General features: G+C 40.4%; 1 long non-coding RNA gene across 1 annotated transcript; it reads right to left on the bottom strand.

Moving 5' to 3' along the window:
* Positions 1 to 750: 750 nt before the first annotated feature.
* On the bottom strand, positions 751 to 12,432 carry LOC132426609 (uncharacterized). The gene is made up of 3 exons (XR_009519735.1): positions 12,284 to 12,432; positions 9,638 to 9,676; positions 751 to 1,086 (listed from the first exon to the last, which is right to left on the bottom strand). It is a non-coding gene; the product is annotated as an uncharacterized lncRNA (long non-coding RNA).
* Positions 12,433 to 13,217: the final 785 nt, after the last annotated feature.

The raw sequence follows: 13,217 nt of genomic DNA, 5'->3' as shown, positions 1-13,217 counted from the left end.
AGAATGCAATACCTTTAGAGATGATTTTTTTAAATAATGTATATTTCATTGTCTTTTAAGCTCTCAATTCATGTCTTCCAGTAATAAACAAATTATTAGTTAATTTTTATAAGATTTTACAATTGGCAAAAGAGATTTCCAATATTCCAGACTATTCCAATATGTTGTTTGTTTTGAAACCTAAAAAGTTCCAGGGCCCCATATACAAGTATTTGTTCTATGTATTCCCCTATTTGTTCTATGGATTCCCCCATTTCATGAAAGATTATTACACAATTCTTAGATTTCATTCAAAGAGCTCAGATTTCAGAGAGTAGACTAGGACTAATAAAATAATTCTTGAAATATGGAACACTTGAAATGGTAGCTTCAACTCTGGTGACTCCTGAAACCTTTTTATTTCCTTAGCTTGTATAATTCTCGTAAATGGTGTTCCAAGGACAGAGGCCAAAATAACTGAAAGGTATTTCATTTAAGTTTTCCAAATATTTTTTCTGAACTTTTCTATGAATTCCAAAGTACATCTGAGATGTCATGAAAGCTTGGTTTCGTCTTTTTTTTTTTTTTTTTTTTGTCTTTTATTCAGGGCCTAGGTACATTTATTTGTTTGTTTACAAAATTTACTGAGCCCAACCCCATCCTAGCCACTGTGTTCCTCCAGGGCAGCAGCCGAGCCTGCACACCCCATATAACATGAGCAGCCCAGGAAGGAGGCAAGTGGGAGCTAGGACCAAGGGAGGGGAAGCCACAGCGGTCTGCTATGAGTCACCTTGGTTTAGTCTTAAATAAAGTTACCAGAAGCTATTTTCTGAGAAATATTTAATGATTGCTAGAACTCTGTTAATAAAATGGAAACAACCACAAGGATTTATAAAGCACAAACCAATGCACAGCTAATATCACGTTTCCTCCTCACTTCATAATGGCATTTGGGACCGAAAGAGACACAAGTGAGCAAAATCAACATTGTCTTACCATTGACAGTTTTTACAAAGTTTTTAAACCACATCCAGGGTGACATTCTTGCAGAAACTGAATTTCACACATTCCAAACTAATATGACAATAATTAGCCAATGAGCAAACCCTGGAAAGAAGGAAGAGGACAAAAGGTTATTGGAATAGATTGTGAAATGCACTTTTTACAAAGTTTACAAAAATTCAACCCTCAAATTTACCTTGGCCCTGCGTATCCACTAACCCCACCCTATCGCTCCTCACCTACTGGTCCCGCCTTCCCAACCAGGCTGAGGCTACAAATGGACCTTCCAGAAACACACACGATGAACACACCTAATACAATTTCCAGACCATAAAAATAAAGTAAAAAAGTAAACATGACAGGGGCAAAGATTTAAAGATGTCAGAGTTTCATTCTGAGATTCTGAGAAAAATGGTAAAAGTAGATAAATCCAGATAATTGTTATAGTGTTATCATTTTGATGTGTATTTAATAATAATGAGGTAAAAGTAATCATTATCTTAACATCTGGCACCAGAGTTACTCCCAGAAGGGAACCATCTTAGTTTGGGATAATACCTTTATTTAAAAAAAAAAAAAAAGATTTATTTATTTATTATTTATCTTTATTCATTTTTGGCTGCATCGGGTCTTAGTTGTGGCATGCGGGCTCTTCGTTGTGTTGTGCGGGCTTCTCTCTAGTTGTGGCGAGAGGGTTCTCTCTTCTCTACTTGTGGTGCACAAGCTCTAGAGCCCGTGGGCTCTGTAGTTTGTGGCGCATGGGCTCCGTAGTTTGTGGCATGCGGGCTCTAGTTGAGGTGCGCAAGCTCAGTAGTTGTGGCACACAGACTTAGTTGCCCCGTGGCATGTGGGATCGTAGTTCCCTGACCAGGGATCAAACCCGCATCCCCTGCATTGGAAGGCAGATTCTTAACCACTGGACCACCAGGGAAGTCCCTGGGGTAATACCTTGATAGACTCTTGCAAGAGAAAAGAATCTGCAGAATAACATGTAATAGTTCTGCCAATTTTCATAGACAAGGATGGATTTTTCTTCCTCCTGAAAAGTGAATAAGGAAGACAGTGGAGAGAAGAGAGATGACAGAAAAATGGAGAGAGGCTGGACCCCTCAAGGTGAGAAGGCTGCTGGGGAGCCAGTGGAAGAACTTGTGAAAGTGCTATAAGCCCTTCCTAGGGTACCTGAAACATTTCTGCTGAAGTCTGTTTTGCTCACAAATGAACTAGAAGAAGAGGCTGAGGTAACACTGATCACATGAAAGGGAGGAAGAGCCCAGGAGGCAAGAGAAGACAGCAGGGAACATGAGCACGTAAATCCCACCCCAGAATTTGTCAAAATTATGGGCATGGAATTTTGATAACCTTAAGCAAATGTTTACCTAGATCTCAGGAGTCAAAAAGCCTCCTTCAGGACAAGGGATCTCTATAACCTAAATCACAAGTTTTCAAAGGATGGCTCCCGGACCAGCAGCAGCAACAGCAGCATCACCTGCGAAATTGTTAGAAATCTGGGGGGCTTCACCCCGAACCACTAAATCAGAAATTCCAGGGGTCAGGCTCACCAATCTAACAAGTCTTCCAGGTGATCCTGATGCACAAAAAATCTGAGAACGACTGGCCTGAAAAATGATTCACAGCCTTGGCCATGTATTAGTTTCACCTGTGACATGATGACTCAAAAATACTGATGCCAGAGAATCACTCTCAATGATTCTACCAACATAAACAAATTATACTTCAAAGAAACAAATTCTTGAAAATAAGTCTATAGGCAGAAACGCCAAAAATCTCTATTAGACATAGCTTCAGGATGGCGGAGGAGTAAGACGTAGAGATCACCTTCCTCCCCACAAATACATCAAAACTACATCTACGGGCTTCCCTGGTGGCACACTGGTTGAGTGTCCGCCAGCCAATGCAGGGGACGCAGGTTCGTGCCCCGGTCCGGTAGGATCCCGCGTGCCGCTAAGCGGCTGGGCCCGTGAGCCATGGCCGCTGAGCCTGCGTGTCCGGAGCCTGTGCTCCGCAACGGGAGAGGCCACAACAGTGAGAGGCCCGCGTACTGCAAAAAAAAATAATAATAAAATAAAAAATGGTATTTGATTCACAAAATTTCAATTGACACATAATTTACTGTGGTATAGCCTTCACAGCCTGGTCTCAACCCAGTCATTAAGTTAACATAAATTTACAGAGCACCGACCACATGCAAGGAACTGTGTTTTGCTTCATGATCAATACCTAGAGCCCCAAACACCTTTTGGGGCTGGGCTCCAAATCTGTACTCTTGCATGTCTGTTTTTGTGACAGAATCTACAGAATCCCCATTTGAATATATAAATCAGAGAGTCACGGAAGTGCTTATCCCATATCGTGCCTAGATTAACTAAGGAACCTCCAATATGATCGTAATACAACACTTATTATACTAGGCTCAAATAATTTAAGCAATAGGCTCTGCCCTTATATGGCATCCATCTTCTTATTTAAGATATCAAGTAATCTAACATGGCACACATAATGCTAATTTAGGAGCTCTTCAAGGATTAGAAGTAAATGCCTAGAAATTGAGTAAGATTAAGCTATTGTTGCTGTGTGAGTTTGCTGTTTTGAGTGAAAAGAGACTAAGAATGAGAGTTTATTTCTTTCTAGAATTTTGAGTTTGTGCTAGACTTCCCCAAATCTATCTAAATACATCCCAAAGCAAGTTAAGAGTGGACTGTCAACTTTTAAAGGAGAATTCCTTTCAAGGACATGACATTTTGATTAAAAAGAAGAAATGAAGTATTGTTCTTCTCTCAGTACTTCATTCAGAGCAGTGTTCAAGGCAAGAACACTTCAGAGCCCAAGGTGAACCTGGTAAAAGGGAAAATTGAGAACATAAAATGTTTAATTCAACTGCTTATGTCAGAATACCCTTTCACTGGCTTCCAGTCAACCAGTATCAAAAAGCATGAAAACAGTCTGTTCTCAGCCAGAAGTACTGTCCACTCCAAATTCACAGAATTGCAATCAACATTCAGTCTGTGAAAATCAGCCTGTCCCATTGTCATATCACCTTTTGGCTAATCATATCTGAGGGAGAAGTCAGACTCCCTTCTCCTTCCACATAGATGGAAGCCAAGGGGGATGGAGTCTGGGGAAAACAGCAAGCTTGGGTCCAGGCTTACTAGCTTTGTGACCTGTATCATTTCTCTTTCAACTTCCAGAGCCTCAATGACTCTATCTGTAAACTGGGGACAATGCTACTTCTCACAAGTAGCATTGGGAAGATGGGAAGCTGATGAAATAACGTGTGTAACAAGTGCTTTGTACAGTTCCTAGAACATGGAAGGGGCTCAGTAAATAATAACTATTATCATTATCTCTCATTTGTTTAACAGTTTTATTGAATTATTGTAAATTTTAGCTCAGTTAGAAAAGTGGCAAAGGATCCAGTTAATGGGCTGACTTTTAGATCTATTACCTATTCCTTAACTAAATAGCAATGTTTCCTCAGGGAAACAGTTTCAAATATTTCTTCTTTTGAGTAGAAGAAAGGATCCAATGTCCAAACCCTTTCTATCACACAGGTACTCTGGGATTCTTTCCCTCCTAAAATGTACACTTCAGAGCATTACTTCATGGTGGAAAGTCTGCATTTTAATGTTTAATGAGAAGTGAACATATGGTGCTGATAACATGAAGTGAGTTGTTAAATTTAATCAACAGATGAACAAAAGTCACTAAGCATGGTATCCTCAGTAATTCCAAGCCCCTTGATCCTCCTGTGTTATATGAAGCTGCTGCAAACACTGATTAGCAAATACTTAACCATTGCTCCTAGGGGAGGTACCAGGGTTAGGTTTCTGCAAGCATTTGAACATAACATTTTTGTCAAATGATCAAAACATAACCTTGTTTTTTGTGTGCTTTTGTTTAAAGACACCTTATTTAATATATATTATTGGTTCGTTAACACTGGACTCATGGACAACAGCAATATAACTCATGCCTGAACAAAGTTAATTCGACACATATTTTCTCTATAAGGCACGTCACAGCCTTCTTGCCCTCAGGAATACTACCCAGCACTTCAGCACTATGTTTGGGGGCCATTTTAAACAGCAAGATCACTAATAAAGAGCACAAAAAAATGTGAAAAACATGGCACTAAATGGACCAAGAAAAGGACACTTCTTTACAGTATGAGAGCTGAAACAAGAAGGCAAAGCCTCGCCCTGTTGGATCTCAGCTGAGAACATACACCTTGGGCTACTTAAATTTGTCCCTGCTCTGCACATGTCCACAAATGGCCAGGAAAGCATCATGAGTATGGATTTGGGGGTTATAAATAAATTTCATCCAGTAGGCAAGTTCTTAAATATGGAATCCATGAATAATAAGGATCAACAATATCGGTACATTAAAATCAGCAACAGCATATATGGTCAAAGGCAGCTTACAGGAGAAGCAGCACTACCTTAGTATGTGCTAGTCACACCTAAATTACAGGACAGCCATGATCCATGGCAGTGGAGATTTATAAAAAATTTTTCACATTTCTTACAAATTAATAGTACACAAGAATATGGAACCACCCCTCACCCTCAACTTACAGGACATGAAAAACCTGATTGTTTTAAAGCATTAAGGATTGCAGGTATTAGTGTCTGTTCCAGCAGCAGGTACTGTTGGTGTATTTTTCACACATATTTATGTGACTTGAGTTACTACTTGCATGGGTTTTAGGAGCATCCTCCTTTCGGGTCACAATAAGGGCACAGGGAAGATAGTAAGTAATAACTCTGTCTACCTGGTATAAGACTGCAAGTCCAAGAGTTGGTTCTGAAGGAATCAGGGAACTCACACCAGCCCCTCTTCTTGCATGACTTTCAGTTGAATGATTACCTAAGGCAGCACCCTTCCAAATGTGGTTCCTGAACCAGCAGTAACTTGTTAGAAATACAAATACCTGGGGACCACCCCAGATCCTCTGAGGGTGGAGCCCAGACATCTGTGGTTTAACAAGCACCCCCAGGTGATTCTCATGCCTTTAGTTTGCGAATCACTGACCTCAGGAATCTTCTTAATCACACCCAGGTCACTTTAGTAGTTAGCACAGGCATATGAGCCCTGAGTCCATGATTATATCTTGGATAAGTGAATTCATTACTGAATAATGACGCTTTAATCATATATTTCCCAGAACCAGTACAAAATAATAAAATACCTCTTTAAACTGACAGCATACTTTTAGGACATTATTTCAAAATCAATTCATATTAAAATGAATGAGTTATTGTGAAGGGTTTTAACACATGAACTATTTATTGCCCCATCCATCTATATAGGTTAATTTGAGTTAAGGAGTCTTGGGTTTTTTTAAGGCAATAGGAAAGTGAGTATTCAGGTGTGGGGTGTGTGTATGCTGTGCGTTTGTGGCTGTTTATGACTATATTTGTGTGTATGTAAGCCAAAGTCAGAAAGACAAAACCTGGGACTTCCCTGGCGGTCCAGTGGTGAAGGCTTCACCTTTCAATGCCCTGTTCGGGGAGCTAAGATCCTACATGCCTCGTGGCCAAAAAACGAAAACATAAAGTAGGACCAATATTGTAACAAATTCAATAAGGACCTTAAAAGTGGGCCACATCAAAAAACAATCTTAAAAAAAAAAAAGAAAGACAAAACCTAACATATTGGGGGATGGTGGTGGTGGGATGAATTGGGAGATTGGGACTGACATATATACACTAATATGTACAAAATAGATAACTAATCAGAACCTGCTGTATAAAAAAAACCTAACATATTATACAGTGCAGGTATTATAATGAAATACGACAAACTATTATAAGAATGTTTTCATAAGGAAATAAGTTCCCAGTTATTTAAATATTTATTATATTGACTGTGCTATAGCCAAGCAACTCATCATCCACTAGAACTTGTTATTGTGAGATATGATCTATATTAAATACAAGTCAGATTTTACCAAAAATTATCAGAATAGTAAAATAATGTGTATCTTAGTATCAAAAGGCCTTCACCTTTTTGCAGCCTATGTTCTTAGGACAAGTCCTTTACCTCTCTGAATCTCAGTTTCCTCATATGTAAAATGAGGATGTTGGATTTAGAAGAGTCTATGGTGTCTGATCTAAAATTCTACCTGAGGGCTTCCCTGGTGGCGCAGTGGTTGAGAGTCCGCCTGCCGATGCAGGGGACACAGGTTCGTGCCCCGGTCCAGGAAGATCCCACATGACGCGGAGCGGCTGGGCCCGTGAGCCATGGCCGCTGAGCCTGCGCGTCCGGAGCCTGTGCTCCGCAACGGGAGAGGCCACAAAAGTGAGAGGCACACGTACCGCAAAAAAAATAAAATAAAATTCTACCTGAGATGGAAACTGAGCTGGAAATGTAAGAGTTAGCTTGAAAACTAGAGTCTCAGAGAAGAGGAAACACTTGAGGTAGTCAGGTACTGAGAGCCTCAGATACAGCCCTTCACTGTAGACCAGTGCAAGACTGGATGGGATATGCAGGACCAGCAGAAATGGTGGCCTAAGGGAAGAAATACTGGGGAGGCATCAACAACAGGGTGTGAGGGAACACTGCCTTCTTATAGTCCTAGGGGAATGTATTTGAGATGATATTGATACCTAAGAAAAAATATAATTCCCCCTGGAATTGAGCCCACCTTGGGAAGCCAGCAAGATAACTGAATGATTGTCTATTGCCATTCAATTACAATTTCTTTCACATGTTGTTGACCTCATTGCCTGTCCCCTATTGCTTTTAGAGTTTGATCTCCAACCCAATTACCTGACCCAGGACTGTCACTTGCTTCCAACTAAGCTTGTCAGATCTTCCAGCAACAAGCCTTGATATTAAGCCCCAGAGATTTCACTCAGCCTTAACCATTTTGTTTTAAAGTGCAGGTTTTATTATTATCCAGGTATGGCCAGGCCAGCAGATCAGGAGATGACTGCCATTGAAAAGAGAGTTTGTTATACTCACAGTTCCCAAGAGGAAGTAGCATGCCACACCACACTGGGCCACATGGGGAAGTACCAGTGTCAGGAGGCAAAGGAATGAGGGGAAAATGTGGGCAAGAGCCTTTGCTGTGGTCTTCATTGGAAGGAATGGTGAGACAGAGCAAGCAGGTTTAGGATTGGCTGGATTGAATAATTTTGGTGGATTCTAGGGCATAGGGGCTGCCCCTAGTTGTCAGGTACATGGCCCGGGGGAGATTACGACTGGCAGATAGTGGCCTGGAGTGTAAGAGCTAGGTAAAGGAGGTGGTTGGGGAACGTGGGCATGGGGCTGGTTGGTTTGCTTATGAAAGGTGCACTTGCAAGTGAGTCCTTTACTATGTCTAGGAATTAGAGCCCTGGGAAAGGCAGTCTCTCCAGGGTCAGCAAAGCCCCAGATGTCAAAACATCAGAATAAAAAGACATGTTTAATACACATCTCCAAAGGCCACTTCCCTCTGGCTATGCTCACACTCTTTAGTTGGTCCACAGGTATCACAAGACCAAAAGAAGGGAGCCTCTGCCCAGAGCAGTTGAAGTCAAATACCCAAGGGATAGCTTTTACTTGGTATGGTCACATCTGCACAAGAGTATAAGACTGACTGAAATATTTATGAGACCCAGGTTTGAAACCCACTGCCCCTGAGAATGTCATTTAACTACTCAAAATCTCTGGGTTTTTTTTATCTCCTCAACAGTGATGATAATACTGATCAAATTTTTGTGATAACCTAATGAAATAAGGCAGGCTGGAACTATAAAGCACTATGTAATTTTTAGCATTTATAGTTATTTTAACAGCATAAAAATAGATCGACAGAGGTGAATACTAAAGTGTTTATGGGTGAAATAATACATGCGTGATCTGCTTTAAATTATCCCAGCAAACAAACAAAAAAGAGGGAGAAGATTGATAACAGAAGACTGAAAAAAAAAGCTGGTAATTACTGAAGCTCAGTGAGGTACATGGGAATTCATTATACAGTTCTTCTTTTGCGTATTCATGAATATTTTCATAATTTAAAAATTTAATGTAATTTAAGAGACAGGGAAAAGAAGTATTAGCAATCATTGGAGGACTGCTATTATATTCAAACCCAAACTCTATTGTACAATATTTTGCTATCATGAATCAAAAGCTCATCCTCTTTCCACAGACTCCTGGATTACTAAGGTTACTTGTTCTTTTTTCAATGCTTCCAAATATCTCCAGGCTAAAATTGACTTAGTTTAATCAAATTCTTGTTATAGTCCATTTGTGTTAAGCAATGGAATTCCTAATGGTAAAACTATAATCAACATGTTATGACTGTTTCATGATGAGAGGTCCTATCCAATTAGGGAATTTACCTATCAAAGGCCCTTCACTCTCAGGAGAGCTTCACTGAATAGTGATGGGGATTGCTTAATTAGTGAGGTTAAAACATCCTTCAGAAACAAGGTCAAGATGACATTTCTATCTGTGCCAAGTTGATGAAAGAATCCTCCAAATACAGCACTCAGAAATCTTGGTGTGAAAATTCCTGTAAGACTTATCAACAGAAGGAAAAGGAAAATACATTGATCTTAATCGTATCAATGGATTTTTCTTTAGGCACATTCTAGGTATTAGATTTACATAAATATTTCCATAAAGTTTCCATAAAGTGACCAACCTTTTGCTTGAGAAAACTCTTCCTCCAAATTCATTGTTCCTGTTTAAAGAAATAAGAATCCATTAAAAAAACCAAAATACTGTGAACCGTAACTCTATAACTATAAAACAATCAACAGAGGAAATTTAAAAAGAAGCAATTCTCTGAGAGTCTTCTTTTCACGATATCTGTAAAACCTCTTAAAGAGATTGTAAGAAACACTGAGTTAGTCTATGAGATAGGAGATGAACAATATAAAAGACCCTTTAATCAAAATGCTGTATGCAATGACAGAGCACTTGATAATCAGTGTGTCTGCTCAAGGAAAGGAGAGAGAATGCATCTACACAAATATACCTGGTGGTATCAGGCCATTCAAACTACAAAGAATTATTTCCTTTTTCTTCCCATAAAAAGAAAATCTCAGTGACAAATCCCCAAAAATTCTTTGCTTCATCTGACTAAACAATTCTGCATTTCCCAATGATTCGGTTCTTGGTAGACAGCATCAACTGTCAAACCCCTCATTTAATTTTGTATACTTTAATATAGTTTTGTATACTTTAATACAGTTACAAAGATATAAAATGTCAGCTCTCTAAAAACATTTAACTGCCCAAACTAGTATCAGGATATCCAGAACATGTAAAATAAAATAAGTCACATTATTTAAGACTTGCCCACTACCAAGGCTAGTCTGCCTTGGGCAAAAGACCTCTTTACAGCCTTCCTACACTTTCAAACTTCACTTGAGTGCCAAGTGTAAACAACAGTTCAGCTAAGAGGAAGAAATGAAAGCCTCACATTTATTCAATGTCTATTTTATTCCAGGTAAATGGGTATCATAACTTTCATTGTTAACAGGGAGGAAAATGGGGTTCAGGAGCTGTTGTGCAGTTTACTCAAGTTTGAGCATCTGTAAGACGCTAAGTTTCAACACTTCATGCCCTTTCTACCTCTTTTTGCTACTTCCAAGGCCAAAACTGAGCTTCACACTACCAGCTAACTGTTCACAATATCTGCCACTTCCACCCAATCTCAAAGAGTCACAAAGCTAAATGAGAGAATACAGACTCCTGCACTGAGGAACACTATGTTAAAAGTGAAAAAATAAAGAATGGCGGGAAGCCATCATCAAGTCTAGAGAACAGCATGAAGACCCACCTGCTTTAAATTAGTTTCAACTTCATCCATTCAGAGTCCCTGAAAACTGACAAGGGGAACACCTTGCCTCTCACTCCCCAAGCTTATTTTTCAAATCTTAACCCCCCTCAATGTGTTTTTTGTTTCCACTTGACAAACCAATTAGTCTAACAGAAATTATCAACCCAAAATAAAATTCTCTTTTCTCAGCCTTAATTGTGAACAAACCATAAGAGCAAAGCTTTGTTTTTATAAAAGTAAAATGCATGGCATTATATGGGATCATGTACTTGACTGAAAGTACCTCGGAAATTGTTCTAAAAGCTTTAAACATTATGGAAGTGTATGACTGCATTATTATAGAACCCAGCCAACTATGACAAGCAAGTATGGTGGTAGGATATAAAAGCTGAAACCAATCATAGCCAGGAATTTTGGTTATAACGTTGAATGCCCTGGCTGCAGGGTTGCAGCCTAGAAGAACACCACCCAAGGCCAAGTGACTGCAGAAACTGCAGCTGCTCAGCCCAACAGCTTCTAAGAGAAGTCTTAGAAGCCCACTGCCCCCTCTTTTCAAAGGGATTAACTGAAAGCCCAGCTTGCATTTTCACCAGGAATATCCAAAGAACGCATCTCTGGCCATCCATTCTCTCTTCCCTTCTGCTTGGTACTTCTGGACCCTTGACCCATCCCATCCCTACCCTACCCCATCTAAACCCATGAACTGAGCTCTATGGAAATACTGCTCCATACACCAAATCCTCTATGAATTTATCTGTTTCTTTGCTTAATCCCTCTACCTTGCCTTAAGGGAGACCCCTGCTGCAAATACTTTCCCACACCCCTCACAAGTGGAGACTGTTCATTCTCTCACTGTCATGTAGCTCAAAATCAGGACAGGGAGTTTTTGTCCTCTGTGCTCCCCAACATCACTTGCCAAAAATTATCACCTCCCCTCACATCATGCATGACAGCTTCTCGCCTTCCTCTTAGCTGTCAGTTACCACCCTTGCAGTTACACATCAATCACCACCCTTCATGAAGGACTGTAGTACACAATCACAGTCTTCCTCTTCACCCTAAGTCCTGCCAATATCCTGGGGGACTTCAGTAGCCAAGTCGATGACCCATCTAACACCTTAACCATGGGTTCCTGACCCCATAACTTAGACCCTTGTCCTCTGCACCCCATCAGCCACCCACTCCGTTAGTATGGCCTTGGACCTTTTCTTTCCAGCTTATAACTACTTTTCTACCTACTCCCATTGAGACCTTCTTCCACGTCATCAGGACCTCCAAATATCTGTCTTCTTTGCTTTCACTCCTAACATCAGCCTTCTAATTTCTTCATTTTATCCTTTTTTTCCCCAAGGCCAGATGGCCCATGTTTATTTACATGTGAAATGTGTTTAGCGCAGTTATGATGAATGTAGTGATAACACCTGACAGCAGCAAGACCTTTTGGGGAATCAGTGTTGACTACAGTATATCATGCAAGTATCTACATATATACAAAAGACTCACTTCGGGCTTCCCTGGTGGCGCAGTGGTTGAGAGTCCGCCTGCCGATGCAGGGGACACGGATTCGTGCCCCGGTCCGGGAGGATCCCACATGCCGCGGAGCGGCTGGGCCCGTGAGCCATGGCCGCTGAGCCTGCGCGTCCGGAGCCTGTGCTCTGCAACGGGAGAGGCCACAACAGTGAGAGGCCCGCGTACCGCAAAGAAAAAAAAAAAAAGAAGACTCACTTTATTCTCTTAATACTTAAATCCCATGACCTACCATTTCACCGATAATCTAGCCACTATCCCCAAGTCCTGTCTCACTTGTCTGTCATAGTCAGAATCCACATAAATTGCTATCCATGTTCTCTGGCCTTGCACTGGAGCAAGGTACACAATATACTTACATTTTAAACAAATGATCAGCAACCTGTTACATTTGTCTGGCCAACACACTACACTCTCTGAAATGGCTTTCAAACCTATGTCACTCATTTCTAGACATGTCCTTAGAGCTCCAACTTCCCTTTTCCTCATAGCCAATGACCTTGCCTCCTACCTCATGCTCAACACTCCACTACCATATCCTTCCACATATTCTTTCAACTTTCTCCACTCCTCCTACATTAGTTGACCACTTCTCTTCCTTTCAAAAGCTAATTCCTAATCTTTGGATCCCATTAACTCCAGCCTTTTCCAGAACTATATGCTGTCATCTATACTTTCTCCATCTTATATATCCAATCCTTCTGTCTGAAATGGATCCTCCTCACCAGAATTTGAACACGTTCAAGTTTCATCAATGAAAAACCAAAAGGTTCCTTTGACCTCACGTTCCTATCCAGTCATCACTTTATCTTTCTTTCCTGCCCTTGTAGATAAAATTGCTATTTTCTATCTCCATTTTCTTATGCCCCATTCATTCATCATTTCATGCCAATGTGGTTTTTTACTCTGT

Source organism: Delphinus delphis, chromosome 6, assembly GCF_949987515.2.
Source record: "Delphinus delphis chromosome 6, mDelDel1.2, whole genome shotgun sequence".
In the NCBI taxonomy this organism is placed as follows: Eukaryota; Metazoa; Chordata; class Mammalia; order Artiodactyla; family Delphinidae; genus Delphinus; species Delphinus delphis.
This window is presented reverse-complemented; position numbering and strand designations above follow the sequence as displayed.